The 13042-nt window shown below is 50.0% G+C and overlaps 1 protein-coding gene across 3 annotated transcripts in view; it reads left to right on the forward strand.

Moving 5' to 3' along the window:
- Positions 1-1274: 1274 nt before the first annotated feature.
- The window catches only part of DAAM1 (dishevelled associated activator of morphogenesis 1), a 97873-nt gene continuing 86105 nt past the window's right edge, over positions 1275-13042 (forward strand). The window contains exon 1 of one of the 3 annotated variants that reach the window (XM_031049342.2): positions 1275-1350. The gene's annotated coding sequence lies outside the window, so the exon portion shown is untranslated. The remainder of the gene's footprint in view (positions 1351-13042) is intronic. The other 2 variants (XM_031049343.2, XM_031049344.2) reach the window with 2 other exon arrangements.

The following is a 13042-nucleotide window of genomic DNA, read 5'->3' on the forward strand; positions in this document are numbered from 1 at the left end:
TTATCCTGTGGAGTTTATTGCTGCAGGACACCAGGAGAGGCTAGGAAAAGAACTGGGCACAGTGAGAAGGGGGAAATCCACTTTATGAAATTGTCTTTGTTGAGATGAAACATACTTTCTTGCCTTATAATCAAAAAATTCTAGATTATGTATTAATAGATTCCTCTAATGGACATATGATTCCTGAGATTCTTTTACATTTTCCTCCAGGGATGGCAAAGACTGCTTGTTTGGAACCTGGATTTTGGTATGAAGCTGGAGGGTTGCGACTGAAACCGTACAGGATGGGTTACGACTCTATGGGTCCAATCCTGGTTTTATTTTGCAGATCAGAGCCTGTGGTGGAGCTTAGGTGGGCAGAAAAAGCCAGTGTCAGGCCTGTGTTTAACCTGTCTTACACTTGCATGGATTCTGTGCTAACATACATTTCTGTCTCCCTCGTACAGAAGGCCACCTAGGAGTCTGGATGGCTGTGTATAACCTGTCCGAGTTCTCATGTTACATTTTGTTCCATGCTTTGGTATCAACTCCATTAAGGATGCTCTTTCTTTACTTTCCCATCACTGGCCCTTCATTTTTCTCTGTTATAAATTTGTACAGGCTTCACATGAAACACAATCCCTGTAAATCCCTTCCAGCCTTTCAGACCTTCCCATACAGTTGTTGCTGAGAAAAAAAATCATACAAGATTAAATAGCTTGACCTCCCATCCAGAAAAAGAAAAGCTAAAATGTTACACACTATTAATTTTATCTGGAGCTTTGATTTGCACCAAAAGCAGTAACTGCTCCTTCTGCATGAATCCCACAGCTTCATCTTGTGCAACGAGGTTATTCCAGTGCACAGGAAAATTCAACCATGTATCAGGTTGCTGCTCTGATTTACATGAAACGGGAACCCCTGGAAAACTGATTTCTTAAATCCCAGCTGACAAGCGGAGAATGTTGTAGTTTGGGGGAACTTTGTCAGGCAGCTGGGACGCTGCGTGCCGGTGACTGCCCATGTGTCCAACGGGATGAAACTGGATCTTCACTGCCCGCCGCGGTGGGAGCTGGACCCCCCCCCTCCCGGCTCCCGTCCTCCCGCGCCCTGCCCCCCCCTGCGGGCCGCACCGCTCCTCCCGCACACCGGCCCCTCAGTCCCGCCGGCGCTGCCCGCGCGTCACCACGGCTCCCAGCGGCGGCGGAAAGGGGCGTGTCGATGATAGTGACGTCAGCGCGCGGGGCGGGGCCGCGCGGTGCTGGGCGGAGTGGCCGCAGCCCATTGTGGGCAGGGGCCGGGCGGGCTCCGGGCCGCGCAGCGCAGCGCCGTCAGGTACGGCTGGTCCGTGGGTGAGTGCGCTGCCCCCGGGTAAGCGGCTCTGTTGCTTCTTGCCCCTTCTTCCCTCTTCGGGCTGGGTGGGGTTTGGCGGGGGGTTCTGGAGCGTTGCCCTTCTTCCGTGCCTTGCGGGCGCTGGCCGTTGCCGGGGGGGTAGGGCGCGCCGGCAGCGGGGCGGGGGTCCGGGGCTTCTCCGCACTCGGGACTGAGTTTCCCCCGCCGTGGGGGAGGTGGGGAGACGGGGAGCCGAGCCCACGCTCCACCCCGGGGCGCTGCGTGGGGTGGGGAGGAGACCTCCGGGGCCCCGCGGTGTGGCCCCCTAACCCTGCTCAGTATTCTGCTTCCCGGCGTCTCGGTCCGCGGTCCTGCGGGGCCTGGCGTGCTCTGCGGCCCCGGTGTGGCTTTGGGTGAGGGGGGCCGGCCTGGGGCCCCGCCGTGCCCGGGCGGTGCCCGCTCTGTGGACGCCGGGCAGGGGGCGCCCACGCGCGGGCGTGGATGCGGGATGCTGCTGCTCCGTGTTCTCCATGGCAACGCCGCCCAGGGCGGCTTCGTCCCCGGCTCCTGCTGGCACGGCGGGTCCCTCCCCTGCGGCAGCTCCAAACGGGGCTTAGGCGTGTGACCCCATGCTTATCCACAGAGCTCCAGGGATGGGGTTCTCCTCCCTGAGCAAGGCGGGTCTGGGGGAGTCTCTACTCCCCGCCCATGCCTCCTCATCAGGTACAGCCATTTGGGGCTGCCTGATGGCCTGTATGTGTGGTGCTGGTGTAAAACACCATGCTGTGGACATGCTATGGTCCAGCCTGATGCTTTGATGTGGGAGTAGATTTCAGCACATCTCGCTGTTGGCCTATGGCTATGCCAGGGGTAGAGGACATTTGTGGCAAAGGCATCCACCAGTAAGCTGCCAGATGGAGTGATCTGGTCTGTCACTGGCTGCACCATGATGGAGATTTCAGGAGGTTCTGGTTATGGGGCCTACGTGGAGGAAAGACTGCATGCGGGCTTTGGGGGTTGGCACCCGTTGCCATTGGCATGCAGTGGCTGTGATCGGATCCTGCCTGAGACTGACTTGCTTGGCACCTGTGATCAAAGACATCAGTGGGATTTCATCCTTGGGGTCCTCCTCACTTGTGATGGTCATGCAGGGTCTTGCGTTGGTGTATGTGTGAAACAGGTTTTCTGCATCTTTTAAGTGATCAAGGTTAATTTAAAGCAAAAATGGATGATAATTCTCCCCTGATAAAAGCTGTTGAGCCAGGGGGCTGTGTGCTGCCAAAAAGGGGGCAAGGAGCTCCCTGCAGAACTTGGAGGTGGGGGTAGATCAGAGGACATGGCTGAGCCCCCTTTGCCAGGTGCTGGTGTGAGGGGTGCCCACGGGCACAGACTGCCCTGGTGTTTTTGGACAGGCCTGAGAGCTGCAAACACCCGGCATTGTACAACCAGCCGGCTTCTCCTAGCTGCAACAAGAGGGATGGCACAAGGCTTTTCTAATGTATTTTTGTTCCTCTTCTCTAGAGGTCAATTCTAACACTGTATACAAAATCGAGTGATGATGTACATTCAGACCACCGTGGTGAACTGCAGCGCAACCTCATTATCCTCCCTTGCTGAAAACAGTGTATGCCAAAGCCATCGGTGTTCTCTGCTTGCCCCTCTTTTGGTCCCCCCAGAATAAATGAGTCCTGCAGTGTCCAGATCTTTTTCCGTAGATGCTGAGTTCATTTTGGTGTGCACTGCCCCCAGCCGCTATGGCTCCTATGGCTTGGGTATCCACCTTGCTATTCCTTCATTAATGAGTGACTCGCCTGGCTTTTCCCTTTGCTGTGCACTGAGACCTACCCCAGCTCCATTGAGAGCAGGAAGCACAAGACAAAGTCCATGATTTCCAACTGCCTGACAACGTATGACACCAGGACAGCAGGAAGCACTGACGTTTCCTGGCTCTGGCCAGCTCTTCACTCGTGTGTGGCTTTGCGGTGGTGCCCCTGCCACGGCCCTTGAGCTTTTGGCTCCAGCCAGCCAGGCATGTGCACCAGTTTGCATCCTGGCCTCCACCCCGGGCAGGCAAACAGGATGGGTGAGGTGTAAAATCAGCACCAAATCTGCTCCCCTGGGCTTGAAACAGTCAAACCGGTCTTGACCTGAGCTTGCTCCTTATCTGACCCTTTGTTTGTGGGAGGGAGCAGGAAAGGGACAGCCACAGCAGGCTGGTTCCTCCAGTCCCAGATGAGCCCTCCTGCTGAGGATGGGCAGGAGCTGGGGACAGCCGGTCTAACTGGGTCATGTTTATATCCCTTTGCTTCTGTGCTTTGTTTTGGTTTCTTCCTCCTCCTCTCCTGCACTGTCATTGTCGCAGCTGAGGAACCCAGAATAGAGGAGTCATGGAGCTGTTGGGTTACTGGGCTCCTTGCAAGTATTGTTGTCTAGCTGGATGGGAGCTTGGCTCCTCTTGCTTCATCCTCCTGTTTCTTTGTTTGTATGTGTTTACCACTGGCACAGGTTCACTGCCTGAAGGTCTTTGGTTGATGCGCTTATACCAGCCCACCACATGCACAGGTAGCTACATTTATAACCTGAACTGGTTAAAACCTGGCTGGGAATGCTGGTAGATGTGCTGCCCAGAGCTGATGGTCTTCCACTCCTGCTGCACAGATACGCACTGAGCAGCTCCTACATGGCCACTTTTATCTCTGAAGTATTAATAAATGAAGCTTGTCTATTTATGTGAGCCTTTTTAAGAGGCTGTGGCGCTGCCTTGAAGGCTTGCTCGGCACTACAAATATTCAAAGCTTTTTTGTGTGTGTGTTCTAGCAGTCGATAAGCCAGGGCATCCAGCTGTCAGCTTTGGAGATTGCCAAAGCCTGCTCAGCGACATTTCTGCAGGCTTTGCTCACGAAAGAGGATTTTGTTGGACGCTTTGGTTTCTGACTTGATGCTGGTAATTAAATTTCTTAACTTGGCTTCGGAAAGCTGTCGCTGCCGTGGAGTGACTGGTGAGGCCATGTGGAGCAGGATGCGCTTGTTCTGCTGGAATTGAGTGTGACCTAACTATGGTTCTTCAGTATGAGTTGTTGCTTTTTCTCAATACTTTTTTTTTTAATATATATAAGTAAATCTTTTTTAAAAAGGGAAGCAAAATCTTGTGTTTTACTGCTGTGCTGTTAAGCTTGCATGGACCTGCTGGGACAGCTGTTTATTTGCAAGTTGTGGCAGCCGAATGCTGTAAAATTCAAATCATGTCCATATTGATTTTTTTTCCTCCCTCTGTTTAGATGATTGTATATCTACCTTTTGCTCTTGCACCACAACAGACATCATTGCTGTGCTGAAAAAAGAGGTGATCTGAACAAAGGGCTGTAAATTGGGGAAGAAATATTGAATGTCTGATCCTAACTTCCGTGTTGGTTAATCTAGAGTTTAAGCCATATAGGTTTACTTACCCTTAGTGCTTACCATACTAGGGGATGAGAGAAACAATTAGTAAGGGATTGGAAAGTAGGTAAATATGCCAGCAGAAGCTTTTCTGCATATTGCATTAGTTCCCTCACCCTTAGTGAATTTTTTTAACTTTCTATTTAATGCAAAAAACAAAAAAATAAAGGGTTCTCAGCCCCTTCCTTGCCAGATGCTGGTTGTGATCTGCCGTTTGCCTTTGATACTTCTTTTCCCCCAGCGCTTCCTCAACCCGAGCTGGGCTGGGAGAAGAGCTGTGCTGGTGCCTTTTTACCCTCCTGTCCTTTCAGGAGATCATTTGCACTTGGTATCTCCTGCCCTCATGGTACGTGGTAACATTTTGGAATATGCTGAAGAACCAGGAGTTCTGGGATAGTGTAAAAAATCTCAGCTCAGTGAGTCATAAAGCTTTCAAATCTTTGTGGCTACTGAGGAGAAAACCAAGGAGGTGGAGATGAGAGAAGCAGCCTAGCCCACCATGAAGACATGGTTAGTTGATTGGAGAGTTTCATGATGTGAGCCAACAGCTCTTTGTTTCATGATTGGTTAATTTGCTATAATTCAGGTGCTTGGGCCACACCAAATTAACAGGTGAAGTTGTCTGAACATCTGGTCTGTGTTTTCCTTGTGGTGAAGTTGGGTGGGGTCATTCCCAAGGGCATCCTGGCCCATGCTGCACCCAGGTCTGAAGCAACCTCTGTGCACTCCATGTGAATCTCTCATCACCCCATTCTGTTTGTTATACCTCCTGCAGTCACCACCGGTCCTTTGGGGGCTTTTGTTGTGAATTTGCTGACTGGAAGAGGTTTGTGCTGCGTACAGCACCTGGGTGAGAAGGTCGCTCCTGGCCTCTTCCTAAATCAGCCAAATGGATGGTCTGGCCCAACCTAGTGACAGTCATTGACAGTCATTGATGAGTCAGTATTATCATGACTCAGTAAACTCAAGGGCTGAGTTGCCTTGAGAACATTTGTGTTCAAAACATTTTCCTTACCCACTGGAGGAGCCGTGCTGGTGGATCGGCATGTTCTCACCCACCACAGCACATGCCAGCTGGTTATCTTGGCAGTGTTGCCTGGCACTAACATGTCAAACCACCTGAACAGAGTTGTTCTTGCCTTGTCTCTTCCCAGAGGACATGCCAGTTGCTTTGCTTCTGATTGTATTTTTCTCGTATGTTGTTTTGGAGCTCTCGCTGAACTGTTCTGGACTTATCAGTGGGGAAATATGGCAGCTTGTCCACAGTGTGGTTAGTAAGAGATGGTGTGTTGCTGTTTAGAGGCATCCTTGTCTTTCTCAACCCAAAGAACTGAGCTCCCCGGTGCTTGCTGAGCCTGGCGCATGATTGAAGAGTTATTCGCCTTGCCAGACAAGTGGCTTCATGTTTCGCCTTCTGCATTCCTCTGTGTGCGCATTGCATAGAGATGCGCTTTCAGCTACGTGCCGCTTACCTGAATCATGTCTTCTCTGTGCACACAGCTTAAGCGCCTGGAAGTCAGGGCTGACCCTCTCCAGGCTGTTCCACTGATGTGTGAGTGTTTTTATAAGAGGGTGAATGAAATATGCGTGGAGGTTGTGGTGGAGGAGCAGCAGGAGTGTCCGGCCCTGGCTCTTGTGGTGAAGGCGACTGTTGCTGCTTTTACCACCACTCCTGAAGGAACAGTTTTCAGAAGCTGAACCCAGTGACCCACTTCCCAAGCTCTGGATTTGGGGTGTTGCCAGGAGTTTTGCTCTGAGGCTCTTCATCCCTTCTTGCACAGCACCTGGGTGGAAACCTAAAAGCAATGCAGCAGCAACCAAATGCTGGAAAGATAAAGAGAGAAGAACTCAATTAATTAATCTAACCTGTGCCTATCCTCAGGAGCATAGAGGAAAATAGTGTGATTGCCAGGTGTTAGTTGCTCTCTGCTGCTTGTTTTTCACATGGGGCTTTCATGGCAGTCTCCCCATGGCAATGAGGTAGGCTGCTGGTATATCCTGCTTCAGGGCACTGTGACAGGAGTGAGGCAATTCAAAACTGTCAGAATCGTGCCATTTGGAGGCTGATTTGGATGGGAGAGAGTGCTGCGTGAAACACCAGCAGCTGGACTCTATAGCAATATGCAAAACTTAGCTAGGGAGCTTGGCAGCTTTTTGGGAAGGCTCTGTGGGGCGTTGGTTCCTTTGATGCTTTGTAGGAATGAGGATCAGTTTGGTCTCCTGATGGAGGTCCTTCTAGCAAGCAGGGCATCTTCAGAGATGTTAAGTTTGAGCATTTGAGGGTAGATGTCAACAAGCAGGAAAGTGCATGCACCTTTTTTGGACAGGAACAAACTCATGCCCTGAGGCTGCAGAGCTGGGGCTGTGCTCTGCACCCAGGAAGCAGCTCTGCACTGCTTGGGTGGGGAGAGGGGATGGTGCTTGTCCTGAGAAAAAAAAACTGGAATGTGAGAATGGGATGCAGAGGGGCACTGTTCTGGGGTGGGACCTGCAGTTGTTTAGATCTGGGTTGTGTGAGGGGAAAGTGCAATGGTGCAGGGTAGTGGAAAGAACCATGGCATTTTATGCTGCTCAGGTGATGTCTTAGCAGCTTGGTGCCTGTTACAGGCAATGTCTGCTAGCAGTAAGTCTTGTTCCCAGCTCCAGCAGGGAGGTGAAGGATGGGGGAACAGTGTGGAGACCATTTACTCTACCCCACACAAGCAAGATGAATTGCTTGCAATGGCATGGCCATGAAGGCAGCCCAGATACGATGCTCTCTGGCTCAGTTGTGTTGCATGACATTTAGCTTAGGCTGTGGTGGGTCTGCCCTGCTACTGTTCCTGAGTATTTCTGTGGAGCCAGGTGTCCATCACCTGTTTCATGAGTTTTGTTTTGTTTTGTTGTTTTTCTTTTTCCTGGGTACCTCTTCCTTGCTTGGCCTCAGCATCTTCCAAATGAGTGGTGCTTAGAGGAGCTGTGAACTCTGATGTGCCATCCTGGACTGTCTGTAACAGCTGAGTCCAGTGCAGCTGTTCTCTTCAGGGATGCTTGTGTGGATGTAGACAACTGTAAACCTGTTTGTGTAAAGCTTTCTGTCCTGTGGCTTCCAGGCACCCTTTGCACTCCCATTGCTTCATGCTGCTGCTCCTGGAAACCACAGCACCTTCTTGCCTGGGCCAAACCTGAAGATGGGGGAGATAGAGCTGAGGTTGGATACCCTTGCTGTGCCTGGCTTTCACAGAAATTGCATGCAAAGGACGCTTCATTTACTGTGGTTTTCTTCCCTCCGCCCCCAAGGCACTAGGAGTGTCTGGGCTGAGGCTGCATGCTCAGTGCAGGGAAGAGGCTGCTCTCTGCCTTAATGTCAGGTTAAGCTTTTCAGATGCATGATGATTTTCAGCTGTCCTGTTTTGCTTGGCACTGTTCTCCTTGCATATCCCATGCATGACTTTCAGCTGCTGTCCCTCTGCTGGGCAGCCTGGTATCGGTCCTCCCCCAGCTACAATGGAGAAGAAGCCCCATGGTGCTTCTACCTTGAGTTTTCTCCACCAAGTATGGGGCTTCTCCCATCCCCATCCCAGTTTCTTAGCATCCATGTGTGGGAGTCAGCAGGGTTAAGGCCGTTGGAAGCCTGGTGGTGCCAGGCGAGCGTGAGCCAAGAGAAGAGCTGAACTTGCAGATCTGTAAGTCACGCCAAGGACTGTTTGAACTGCACTAATCCCTGGTGCTTCCAAAGCAACCTTGTTTACAAGAGCGGGTGCTTCAGACAGGTATTCTGACAGATATTTTACACAAGCCATTTGCTTACCAAAGCTCTCTGGGTAAAAGAGGTTGTTTCTGAGACCTCAGTCCATGTGCTGCCTCCCTGCTGCAGCATTTTGGAGACATCGTGCAAAGGGGCTGGAGGCTTTCCAGGGACAACTCGGATCCGTTTATAAACTCCAGCTCCTTTTATCTTCTGTGAAGAGTGCCACTTGGCAAATTGCATGTGAAATAGCTGGTGGCTCTGGAGCCATGAGAAATCTCTACCCATCACACAGAGCAAAAAGATGTCAAGGAAAATTTTTAGAGCGTGCTAAATATTGTAATCCCTACAGTCAGTTTGCTTTTGGGTATGGAGCTGGAAATGAGTCTTTATGCTTATTGTTTTCTCACATTGACTGTTGTATTAAAAGCTGCTGCTGCTCTTCCATTTACAAAATTTGCTATCTCAAGTGATGCCGCAGTGGTCATAGTTATGTTCAAACCACAGTGATGTACAGGGGGATGTGATTTGGGTTACCTAGTCATGAAATTGTGCCATTCCTTTAGCTGGCATTCCTTTAGCCACCCTATAGCATGACAGCTTTCAGCATGAGAAAGAGTACTCTTTAACCTCAAAATACTCAGCGGGTAGATTTCCAAAGTATCACTCATGGTTGCATCAGAGGAAGCTCTGTTGACTTTGCACTGGGGATGAGGCTGAACTGGGTGAGAGATGTGTGAGACTGCGTAAGGGTTGTGTGGTGATGTGTCTCACAGCTGTAGCTCGGTTGCCTCATGTCCATATTTTTTTCCCTTAGCCTTATGTTTTGGTCTTTCATTTTGATGGGAGTTAAGGCAAGGCAGTGTCTTTGGGGTCTGGCATCCCCAGTATGCCATGAGGTGTTGGAGGAATTAAGGAAGGACCCATCCTGGGGGATGCCAAAAGCTGAGCTCCAGCTATGGCAGCAGGCTGTTACCATGTGTCCCAAGATGCATGGGGTGGAGGGGAACCCAAACAAAACACATCTAACAATCACCATATCAGATAATGTCACTGGGATGTCCTTACCCAGCCCCTGGGCTGTGTTTGGTGCTGCTAATTACAACTTCTCTTGCTGCTGAGAGTGAGAGTTTGAATCTGCTCATGCTGGGGTTCCAGCTGCAGCCCTCTGGGACAGCACCAGCCCTATATATCCAAGCTTAGCAAGCCTTGGATTTGTGAGCACTAGTTGTGGTTGAGGAAGGTCTTGCAAAAACACCTCTCTGGCCCTCTGCCATATAGCGAACTCTCCTGCTGCAAAAGGCTTTTGCGAAGATGCTCTGGAGCTTGAGGGATATTTCTATAAAGGTCCAGAACACAATTGCCTCCATACTTCCTGGTTCTGGCCTTGCTCTGTCCTGCTGGAGTATCCACAGCTCTGCTCTCCCTTGGGTGCAGTGCTTCCTGCTGAGCCGAATTGGCTCGGGTTTGGGAAAATAAACAGACCTCCTGTGCCAGACCTGGGGGGAGTCCCAGGCTGGAGGGAAGGTTGTAACCAAACCACCATTTCATCGCCTCTCTACCTGGCTCTGCAGCACTGTAATTGCGTTGCTGTCTGATTTATGATATGTTGTGTTTGAAGGACAGCTTTATGTTCTTGTTTCTAAGTTCTTGTGTAACTCCAAGAGGGGAAACTATCACTTAACCTTTCCATTTTGTGCATGGTTTTGTTTCTGTTTGGAGTTCCATGTTCTGAAAGCTTATGGGATACTGCTGTTGAGGATGTAGTGTTGCTGAGCCTGTGCCACACATCTGGGCAGTGGAGCAGGATGGTCTCAAGCTTGTGGGATGTGCAGCGATTTCCCAGCACAAGCTCCAGCTCATGCAGCACCCAATGCAAGTGGATATTCACAGCTTGCCAGGGCTGATCTAACCCCAAGCCTATTAAAAGCCGATAGGATTGAGTCTTCCCCTTCCTCCTCCTGCTTCCTCTCCCTCCCTCACTTTTCAACACTGGGTTTGTGCATAAATCATCTAGGATGTGATCACACAGGAAATTTGCAACATTTATTTATTTATTTATTTATTTATTACAGCTAAGTTAGGAAGTGAATTTCGCTCTCTGGGGTTTCAGTCTTGTGCTCTTTAATAATGAGATTCTGCATCTTTTCTACTCTGTTGCTTGTGACATGACGTCTCCTCGGCTGCATAAGCTTTTCCTCTGCTGCCTGCCCACAGAAACAATAGATTCTGGGAATGCTCTTGAGGGACCTGAAATGTATGGGGATTGCCTGTGGAAAATGCAGATTGGATCTATGTTAGGTCTTTTTGTTGTTACTTTATTTACCACTTGGTTATCCTTTTCCTTCAAAGAAAAGCAAAGCCCTTGTTCTTGCAGAATTCATTGCTTCTGATGTGTTACTTGGTGGAAGTAACATGCCCAGAATGCTTCATTCCTTTGTGCATCTTTTCCTTATTTTCATTTTCGTTGTTGGTGGGAGCTTAAGGAGTATAATGGGCAGATTAACAACTGTATTTGTGGAGTAACCCATCTTTGTGCAGGTCTGGCTAGAAACCAATTAAGCTTGTCTTGATCTCTAAATGAGATTTCTGTCCAAGGCCTTACCCAACTGCCTTTTGCATCCATTAATAGCAGGGTGGGATGAAAATAGCTAAATGTGTAAAGATCGCATGTTGGATAAATAGAGAGGCGTTGGTTGTGGGGAGGTTCCCCAAGATCCATGCGAACTGGTGCTTCTTTGTGTGGTTGTTTTATAGCTCTGGTACTTAAAACGTGGGATTAGGTATATTTGGCTGCTAGTGTGCAATCCTCTGCGAGAGCAGCTGTGGGGTCCCAGGCAGAGCTGCTGTATCAATAGAGAACGTCCTGTGGACTTCATTAATGTGCCAGTCTCCATCCCCTAGGGTGAGACCAGGCTGTGTTCTGGAGCTCCCCGTGACTCTCAGCTGTGGGTCTCCCAGAGTGCCTTGTCCTGGGTGTATCCCCCCCGCCCCGGCCTTGGGTTGCTTTTTAGCACATTGCATCGCCAGGAGACCCTGCCTGGGTGATGTTTGTTGCTGCAGTGGTGAAAACCAGTCCAGGAACAGCACTCCAGTGTGGCGGTTTTGAAGAGAACTGACTAAACAAAGATGACTTTAATAAACCCTGCCTCCAGGGAACCCTTATATCTCTGTCCCGGGCTGTTTCTGCATCAAGATAAGGTTGCAGAGCAGCTGGATTTGTGCTCTGCTTTGGGAGGGGTTGATGGGGGAAGGGCAGCGGGGCTTCTTTAAGGGTGCACACATTCATTATGATCACCTTCATTTGTAAAGTAACTACAGACAAGCCGTGCACAGTGTAATGATACCTTCTTTCCTGAATGCCTGGCTTCTCTGTCATGACTGAACAGTGGGGAAAGTCACTGCAGGGGAAGGGGGGGAAGAAAACACCGAGTGAACTCCGCTCCCTTTGTTGGAAAGGATCCTGTTTTCCTCATCCCAGCCCTCCTGGCTCCCACACACTGCTGCCACCCTGCTTCAAGCCAGGAGTGTGGGCTTTGCCGGCGGTGGGTTACAGGATGCTGGTAGCGTGATCGTGTTGTTGTGCTCATACAAGGGTGTAGCTGCTTCAGGTGTGCCATAGCATGCAGGAGACCTCAATCCTCTTCTGTGGGTGTACAGACCAGCCTCTCCATGCACGCCCCATGCTTTGCTCTCCATTGCTCTGCTTTTTAAAGTTCAAAAGCTCTTCGATTACTTGTGGAAGCACTGCTTTTCTTAATTCTTCCAGTGTGAAAGTGCCCAGTGTAAGAGATGCTGGTCTAAAGAAATTGTGTCATGTTGAAGCCCATGTGCCACATCAGGGAGGATGGTCATGTTGTGGTCTTCCAACATCTTGGCACAGCTGCCAAACCCTTTTAGAGGGGAAATTTGGTTCAGTTTGGAAGTTCCAGGTCCACAGAGACTGGATGCAGATGAGGCAAGTGCCTTGTGGAGTGCCATGACAAAGGCAAAATCCTCAGAAAAAAATCCAAGCCTTATATGTCTGGAAGATGGTTTTGGTGCTTGGAAGGGGTACTATGGAGAGAGGGGGTGGGATTGCACCTTTCTGCCTTTAAGGCTAGAGCTGTTTGCTTTGTGGGATATCCTTGACTGGAAAGCTGGAGAGTTTTAATGCCATTGAGACAGAAAATACTGGGACTCCTCCAGACTTCATCCTGTTGTGGGGCTGAGCTGGCATGGTACAGTGATCTGATGTGGCATGATACTAATGCTTCATAGAGGTACCATCTCCTAGGAGGAAAATTTAAAAATAACCATGCCTTTGGCAGTGTCTTTGATTTGTGTGAGACTGCAGCAAATGAGATGGGAGAAGAAATGTTATTGATGAAAATTAGGCAGGAAAAATGAGCGCTTTCCTAGGAGGCAGATCTGAAGAGAAGGTCCTGAAGATCATGAAGGAAATGTTGGCACCCTCTTCCCATATTATACAGGGCTGCAGGGGACACAATGGAGCTGGGTTCTGGAGCAGTTAGAGGGGAGACCCCATTGTCCCCCGTCCTCCTTTTCTTCACTTCAGGCTGAAGA

The sequence above is a fragment of the Melopsittacus undulatus genome, chromosome 4, assembly GCF_012275295.1.
Source record: "Melopsittacus undulatus isolate bMelUnd1 chromosome 4, bMelUnd1.mat.Z, whole genome shotgun sequence".
NCBI lineage: Eukaryota > Metazoa > Chordata > Aves > Psittaciformes > Psittaculidae > Melopsittacus > Melopsittacus undulatus.